Source organism: Mustela nivalis (assembly GCF_964662115.1).
Source record: "Mustela nivalis genome assembly, chromosome: 8".
Classification (NCBI taxonomy): Eukaryota; Metazoa; Chordata; class Mammalia; order Carnivora; family Mustelidae; genus Mustela; species Mustela nivalis.
The window spans coordinates 121725903-121734632 of record NC_139027.1 but is presented as its reverse complement, the minus strand read 5'-3'; the positions used below and the strand labels follow the sequence as shown (position 1 = coordinate 121734632).

Below are 8730 nucleotides of genomic sequence, written 5' to 3'. Positions count from 1 at the left end.
CCTCCCCCTCTCCCTGCCTCTCTGCCTACTTGTGCTCTTTCTCTCTCTGTCAAATAAATAAAATCTTTAAAAAAAAAAAAAAAGAAAGAAAGAATCATAATGGAGCTGTGTCAGTGTGTCTCAGAGTCCAATTAGAAGAGCTTCTTACAGGGGCGCGTTGGGGGGGTGTGCTCAGTGGGTTAATACTCTGCCTTCGGCTCTGGTCATGATCTCAGGGTCCTGGGATTGAGCATCGCATCGGGCTCTTTGCTCAGTGGGGAGCCTGCCCCCCCAACCTGCCTCTCTGCCTGTTTGTGATCTCTCTCTCTCTGTGTCAAATAAATAAATAAAATCTTAAAAAAAAAAAAAAAAAAAGAGCTTCTTACAGACTTGAGTAATACTGGGGTCAGGGAATGGACCCAAAGATGAGTGACATTTAAAATGACACTTGAAGAGAAGGAAGAAACCAGAGAGGTGAACTACTAAGTGGGAGGGAGTAATGTGTTCCAGGAAGAGGAATTACAAGTGCAAAGGTCCTGGGACAAGACAGAACTTGGAAAGTTCTAGGAAGAAGGAAAAGCCAGAATGTCTGGAAAATGTGAGATGAATGAGGATTTTGGATTTTATTCTGCATGTAATGGGATGCCATTTTAAGGATTTAAGCAAGAAATTAATTTAAGATCATGCCAGTTGCTAGGTGAAGAATGGACAAGGGATGGATAGAACAGAAGTAGATACAACAGTTAGGATGCGATTGCAGGGAAAACATAAGCTTCTCTTTAGAAAACAAAAATATAATTAGAATATAAGCTTCCATTTTATTTATTTATTTTATTTTATTTTTTAAAAAATATTTTATTTATTTGACAGAGATCACAAGTAGGCAGAGAGGCAGGCAGAGAGAGAGGAAGGGAAGCAGGCCCCCTGCTGAGCAGAGAGCCCGATGTGGGGCTTGATCCCAGGACCCTGAGATCATGACCTGAGCCGAATGCAGAGGCTTTAACCCACTGAGCCACCCAGGTGCCCCTAAGCTTCCATTTTAATAGAGGAATTTTTTTTTTTTTCTGTAAAATACTTCCTGACTAGATCTATGAAGCCAAGACAGTGGTTCTGAAATTGGGGTCCTCTGGGCCAACTGCATTGTCCTCACCTGAGAATTTGTTAGAAATGCAAATTCTCAGGCACACCCTGGAAAAATTAAATCAGAAGCTCTGGGGACGAGGCTCAGCATTCTGTGTTTTTATTAAGCTTTCCTGGTGATTCTGAGGCATACCCTTGTTTGAAAAGCACTGGACTCAGAAAGGACTCTCAAGCAAATACTTTCTATGTGCAGTATGGCTCAACCCATATAAAGAAGGATCGTCTTTCAATATTTGTAAAACATTCTTTAAATAATTACACAAATCAAGGGTGCCTGGGTCACTAAGTCGGTTAAGCGTCTGCCTTTGGCTCTTGTCATGATCCCGGAGGTCCTGGGATCCAGCAGGGTCAGGCTGTCTTCTCAGTGGGGAGTCTGCTTCTCCCTCTCCCTCTGCCCCTCCACCCCGACTCACGCTTTTTCTCTCAAATAAATAAATAAATAAACAAAATCTTTTTTAAAAATTTACACAGATCATAAGACAATGACCAGTGAGCAAGCTAAGTATAAAGATTCTAGTTCCAATAATATGTAGATTTAATCCTGGAAAACTTCTTGCTGAGAAACATCTTGAAATGCTAAATAAAAATTATCCTTTGGAACATACATCTGACTCATGAAAAAGTAAGAGAAATTCCCAGGGGCTATAAGTGAAAGAGTTGAAAAAAGCAGTAAACTCGTGAGCTGACTTTGCAATTCTGGGGATGGGACAGGGAGAGGTGGCTAAGGGATTTGGAGTGTCAGTGATCTACAAGCTTGGGTTTTCTTTTTCCTTTTCTTCCTTTTTAGCATATAATAATTCATAGTAACATAGACGTTTGGAGCTCACAAAGCACTTTCCTATGAAAGATCTTCTACATTGGAGAGTAACATGTTGGTACCTATAATGTGGTAGGATAATCCATTAATTTAGGAAGGCTTTGGAAGGAACTGATTTTTTTTATTATAATCAAATAGATGGGGAGAGAATGGTTTCATAAAATATTTTTTAGTTACTGTGGCCTGAACTTCCCGTGACCATACTGTTCTTGCCTTATAATCATTGTCAAAAATAGATAGGGAGTGTCTTTTTGGGGTATTGGCTATTAATGCCTATATAGGGAAAGCAGATGATACCTCCAGGCCTCAATAAAAAGATGGCTTCTTAACAGAGCTAGACCCATAGAAAAAATGTAGGCCAGAACAAAACAAAACAAAACAAAGCATCCACTTGTACAGGAAGAAAAAGAGAATGCTCAAGATTGTCTCTACTTGTGTCCTTGCTAGGAAGACAAAAAAATATAAAAACAAAGCACTGCTGGGCTCTGTAACCACAGACCTGTCCTCATATAAGTTTGGGGTTTGGACTTATATTCTCTGCTTAGTCTGGAAGCTCCAAGGTGGAGAAATTTACTTAGAGTTGAGAGTGCCTGGCAGAGCACGCACGAAACTGTTCTCAGGGAACACACCTCAGCCTAACCCACACAGCATTCTCAAGTATAAAACCCTGTTAAACCTTCCAAAATACTTAAGGACATAGTCCCTTATGAGCAAGACTCAACAGACACCATCAGCATGATTAGATTTCCACAAACTTGAGATAATGGATATTTTAGATAAGAAAAACTCTGTTTAGAATGACTAACAACATTTAAGAAACAAGATGTAAAAATAGTATCACATCAGGAAGACTTGAAAGTAAATTAAAATTTGAGGCACCTGGGTGGCTCAGTTGGTTAGGCGTCAGGGTTGGAAGATTGAGCCCCTCATCAGGCTCCATGCTGGGCATGGTGCCTGCTTCAGATTCTCTCCCTCTGCCCCTCTCCCACTTCCTTAAGAAAAAAAAAAGAAAGAAAAGATATTAAAATTTAAAAGAATTTCTAGAAATGAAAAATATAGTAATTTAAGTTAAAAAATCGGGGGGGGGGGATTTTAAATAGCCAATTAGACATTATGGTAGAAGAAGTCAGATACAAGAAACTACACACTGTATGATGCCATTTACATGAGAGGATCAAACAAGGCATCTTGTTTGATCTATATATAGATCTATATATAGATCTATATATAGATCATATAGATCAAATCTATAGAGGAAGTGGGTAAGAGGTTGCTTGGAATGAGGAGTAGGAATGACAGTAGCTGTGAATGAGGGGTTTCTGACGGAAATGTTCTAAACCAGGCTGTGGTGATCTTTACACAATTCTACAATTTTACTAGAAAATCATTGAACTTAAAAATGTGTGGACTTTATGACATGTAAATTGTGCCTCAACAAAGGTGTTAAAAAGAGAAGCAAAGCTAATAGTTTGAGATGTTTTAACTTTTAAGACATCCTACCTAGGGGTGCCTGGGTGGCTCAGTCACTGGGCATCTGCCTTGGGCTCAGGTCATAATCTCAGGGTCCTGGATCAAGCCCTGCATCTAGCTCTCTGCTCAGAGGGAAGCCTGCTTCTCCTTCTCCTGTCTCCCCTGCTCTCTATCTCTCACTCTGTGTCAAATAAATAAATAAAATCTTAGAAAAAAAAAAAGAGTCAACCATCCAGGTGCCCCTGTCATTTTGTTTTAAAATATTTTCCGCTGGTGAAGATTGAATTGAGGGGGTGGCAGTGGAGATGAAGAAGGTGATAAGAAGAAGGTGGAGTGGTGCCTGGGTGGCTCAGTGGGTTAAAGCCTCTGCCTTCAGCTCAGGTCATGATCCCAGCATCCTGGGATCAAGCCCCGCATCAGGCTCTCTGCTCAGCAGGGGGCCTGCTTACTCCTCTCTCTCTGCCTGCCTCTCTGCCTACTTCTGATTTCTGTCTGTCAAATAAATAAATAAAATCTTTAAAAAAATAATAATAAGAAGAAGAAGGTGGAGACAGAGGTGCCTGGGTGGCTCAGTGGGTTAAGGCCTCTGCCTTCGGCTCAGGTCATGATCCCAGGGTCCTGGAATAGAGCCCTGAGTCCGGCTCTCTGCTGGGTGGGGAGCCCGCTTCCCCCTCTCTCTCTGCTTGCCTCTCTACCTACTTGTCATCTTTGTCCATCAAATAAATAAATAAAAATCCTTAAAAAAGAAAAGATAAGGAAGGTGGAGACAGAAACAAATGAATGGAAAATGGTTTTGGAAATCCAGGAGAGCACAACAGAGGTTTCTGGCTTCAGCAATTCGGTGACCAGAGGGATGTTTATCAAGATGGAGGAGTCTTGGGCAGGGATTGGTTTAAAGGGAAAATCACGAGTTCAGCCTCAGGCTTGTTCAGCAGAAGAGATCTCTGAGACATCTAAGGGAAAGTCCACTGGGTTGTTGAATATGAGGTCTGGAGAATAGAAGAGAGGTTTGAGCCAAAGTTACACAACTGGAGAGGGGCCATCACCCTGACACTAACTAGTTTTTTTTTTTTTTTAAAGATTTTATTTATTTATCAGAGGGGGGGCGGAGAGAGCGAGCACAGGCAGACAGAATGGCAAGCAGAGGCAGAGGGAGAAGCAGGCTCCCTGCTGAGCAAGGAGCCCGATGTGGGACTCGATCCCAGGATGCTGGGATCATGACCTGAGCTGAAGGTAGCTGCTCAACCAACTGAGCCACCCAGGTGTCCCAGTTTTTGTTTTTTTTTAAAGATCTTATTTATTTGACAGAGACAGTGAGAGAGGGAATACAGACAGGGGGAGTGGGAGAGGGAGAAGCAGACACCCCACGAAGGGGCTTGAACCCAGGACTCTGGGATCATGACCTGAGCCCAAGGCAAACGCTTATCAACTGAGCCACCCAGGTGCCCCTGGCACTAACTAGTTTTTTAAGACTTTTTTTTATTTATTCATTTGACAAATAGAGATCACAAGTAGGCAGAGAGGCAGGCAGAGAGAGAGAGAGGGAAGCAGGCTCCCCGCTGAGCAGAGAGCCCGATGCGGGACTCGATCCCAGGACCCTGGGATCATGACCCAAGCCAAAGGCAGAGGCTTTAACCCATTGAGCCACACAGGCGCCCCTTGTTTTTAAGTTCCCTCTCAACTCTGCTTGTGTGTTCCATGAATACTTATTAGATGATTCGAAGTCTTAGGGAAGTGGAGCTAAAAAAGACAGAGAGGTTCGGTGCCTGTCCTTGTGGACATTCAGTGTAGACCACATTCTACTACATTCAGTGTAGACCACAGGTGTTTGGCGGACAGGACAAGGTGGTCGCTTGTCTCGGTGGGGAAGGAGGTCACAATGTGTGTTTTGTGATGAGTGCTCTGGTATAAGTAGTGGCACGTAGGACCACCCTGAGAGCTCGGGATTCCTCCTGTGGGGAGGATACAGGCCCTTCTCTGCCCTTGCACCTTCCTTCCCAGGGCCAGTCGTTGTCCTCTCTGGAGGTGAACTGATGCCTAGGGAGGGAGGAGATGAGGGGCTGGGAGTTGAGGTGTGCAGGGTTGGGGAGCCCTGGGGGCCGAGGGGATAGAGAAGTGCTGGGGCCTCAGTTCCTCCTCCTCCTTCCCCGTCCCAGGCAGAGAAGTCCGTGCGCGACTGGCCACAGGACCCATCCTCTGGGCGGAACATGAAGCACTTATGGCAGATTTTTGTCCTGTGGGTCTTCTGGGTGGTTCCTTTGTGGCTGATGGCCCCCTGCCTGGATCTCAGACCTGAATCAGCCCCCCCAGGAGAAACCACGGCATTGCAACCACCCCTGGCTCCAACTCAGGACAAGTGGCTGCCAATCTGAGATGCTAAACTCCTCCCTCTGGCACCACGGAGCTGGAGAACGGACAGAGTTTGCTGCCCGCTATGAGAAGACCGTGGAATACCTGACAAGGACGACAGAGTCTATGACCCCTACCACTGTACTCTGGTATTTGGTCAGTGGGCAACCTTGAGCCCAGTCCCACCCCTTGTCCTTTCAAGGCCTAGCCCATGTCCCACTTTCCCACCCAAGCCCTCGCCCTGGCTTAGCGCACCTCTCATCTTCACGGCCTTGACCCCCGACCCCAGCGTGGGAGCCTCACCCACTACCAGGTGATACCCAGGTCCCAGCCCTCAATCTCCCTTCTGCTGTTCCCAGGGCATGAACTCAGAAAATGGACTTGGCAAAAGGTGGGAGAAGCTGTTCAAGGTGATTGGCCCTCAGTGAGCCATTTCCATCTCTACTGTGGGACTTGTGCTTTGGTGGGGAACCCCAAGACCCTATAGGCTTCTGGCCTCAGCCACAACATCAACCGGTACCCCACAGCCTTTGGGTGGGTGCTGGAGAGAGGGCAGGGCGTGGGAAGTTTTCAGGGGTATCCTCAGAGTGCTGGCAGTTCCTGCTCTCCTCCCCAGGATGAACCAGGGTCATGCCCAGGGCTTCGAGATGGCGCGGAACCAAACCTCAGGATGCTTCGTCTACCCTGGGAATGCCAGCATCCAGGGCTCCTGGAGATAGCTGGTGCTGCTGCTGAAGCTTTCTGGTCTGGTGTGGACTTCAGATGATCCGAGTGAGGAGGTGATAGTCTGAGAACTCAAACGTTCTTAGTACGGAGGTCAGGGGAGGTCACTGCAGTGGAGGACAGAGGGGTTCCAGGGAGACCCTCTGCTGGCTTTTTTTTTTAAGATTTTATTTATTTATTTGACAGAGAGAGAGAGAGAGATCACAAGTAGGCAGAGAGGCAGGCAGAGAGAGGAGGAAGCAGGCTCCCCACTAAGCAGAGAGCCCGATGCAGGGCTCGATCCCAGGACCCTGGGATCATGATCTGAGCCAAAGGCAGAGGCTTTAACCCACTGAGCCACCCAGGCGCCCTGACCCTCTGCTGACTTATTAAGGGCACCTGCAGAACCTTCCCAAGTCTCAGACTGCTGAAATTCCCCTATCACCCAATTCTCTTAGATTCTGGAAGGTGGTCCAGTTCCCTAGTGGAATGGAAGGCAACCAAGACCAGGTAAGGGGACAGGAGGGAGTAAGACAGGCTGTGGGCTGCACGGCAAGGGGCCCAGTTCAGGCCCCTCTCTCTTCTTCCCCACCCCCTGGTGATCAGCCCCACTTCCTCAGGTATAACCAGGGCAACTGGCTGGGTGATTGGGGTCAGTATGCATTCCTGGTACTCATGGCTCTGCTCTATCCTTGCACACCTGCAACCAGGTTAGGAAAGATTCTGGTCTATTTCTCACACAAGCAGAGAGTCTAAAAATTCTTTCAAGACCCTACATCATCTGACCCCCTCCCCCGCCTTCCTTTCTCCCAGGCTCCCACATGGGGCTTCTTGGTGTTCCCCAAACCCCAGCTGCGTCCTGCCTTCTCACACACTGCTGCCTCTGCCGGGAATGTCCTTCTCGTGTCTCCCTGGGGAGTTCTCTCTCTTCCTCCAATATGAGGAGGACCTGCTGGTTGATGCCCTCTTTGCTCAGCTCTGGGGTCACACTGTGTGTTCAGAAGGCGAGCTTTGCTCTCCCATCTCTAAGAGGAAGCCTATCACACTAGATGTTCAATGAGTGCTGAAGCATCACTGGCAGACATGGGGGCAGGACAGGATCCAGCCTGTGACCCTGGGGCTCTCTTCTGTCTTATCCTATTTCCCAGGTGTTCTTATTTGGTTTTGGGACAGACCAGCTCATGAGGTGGTCCCATTACTGGGATGATAAATATTGGTTTGAGAGTAACATGCACAGTTTCAAAGAAGAGCAGAAGGTCATCCTCACGCTGCAGGGCGAGGGGAAGGTTGCTATCTACAGCTGACATGTTTTCCATCCTGCTTAGTCCCTGGAGGCCCTAGGAGGGGGGGACCATGGAGTGTCAGAAAGGGGACCCCAGATATAGATCACTCTGCTGCTAAATAAAACTATAGCTTATTTCTCTCATTGGAGTCTTGATATTAAAGGGCTACATCCTATTTCAGATTCTTTTTTATTTTTTTAATTTTAAAGATTTTATTTATTTATTGGACAGAGAGATCACAAGTAGGCAGAGAGAGAAGGGGAAGCAGGCTCGCCGCCAGGCTGAGAGAGCCCGATGCGGGGCTCCATCCCATGATCCTGAGATCCTGAGATCATGAGATCATGATCTGGGCCGAAGGCAGAGGCTCACTGCCACCCAGGTGCCCCCTATTTCAGATTCTTAACAGCATACATATCACACATATCACCAAACCATATGTATGTATATATCTCACAGGGAATATCTATCTATCTATCTATCTATCTATCTATCTAATCTCTCACCAATAAATTTAATTAAATGAAAAGAGGAAACAAGCGAGCCCTAAAGTTGAGAACAAATCAAATGGATCTAACCATATTTAACTTGATAACAGAAGCACCAGAGAAAAGAATTATTTTGAGTTCCGTTGGAACTCAGTACACTGTGTATCCTTTGCAGGATATATTCTGTGGACAAAAAGAGCTACAAAGACATTTTAAACATCACTTAGTAGATTTTTTATAATATTGGTATTATTTTTGAAACTATACGATGAGTATCATGGAATAAGGTAAATAAATAATTATAGCAATATTATTAGGAATAATAAGTATAAAGTCAGACTGGTAGAGAGTAAAAACCCTGTGACATTACATTCAAATTGGAAATATCATTATAAACTCAATTTTTAAGTTAGTTTTTATTGTGGCAAAATATATACAACATTTACCATTTTGACCATTTTAAAGCATGCAGTGCAGGGCCATTAAGCACATGCTGTTGTGCAGC

The 8730-nt window shown here is 45.6% G+C and overlaps 1 long non-coding RNA gene across 3 annotated transcripts; it reads left to right on the top strand.

Annotated features, from left to right (window-relative positions):
• Positions 1-5727: 5727 nt before the first annotated feature.
• On the top strand, positions 5728-7859 carry LOC309872257. Of its 3 annotated transcripts, none has more exons than XR_014315750.1 (5): positions 5728-5904; positions 6115-6271; positions 6372-6534; positions 6916-6967; positions 7271-7859. It is a non-coding gene; the product is annotated as an uncharacterized lncRNA (long non-coding RNA). The 3 variants fall into 3 exon arrangements; XR_014315751.1 differs by having other exon boundaries at positions 5728-5911; XR_014315752.1 differs by having other exon boundaries at positions 5728-5911; positions 6115-6289.
• The last annotated feature ends 871 nt before the right edge of the window (positions 7860-8730 follow it).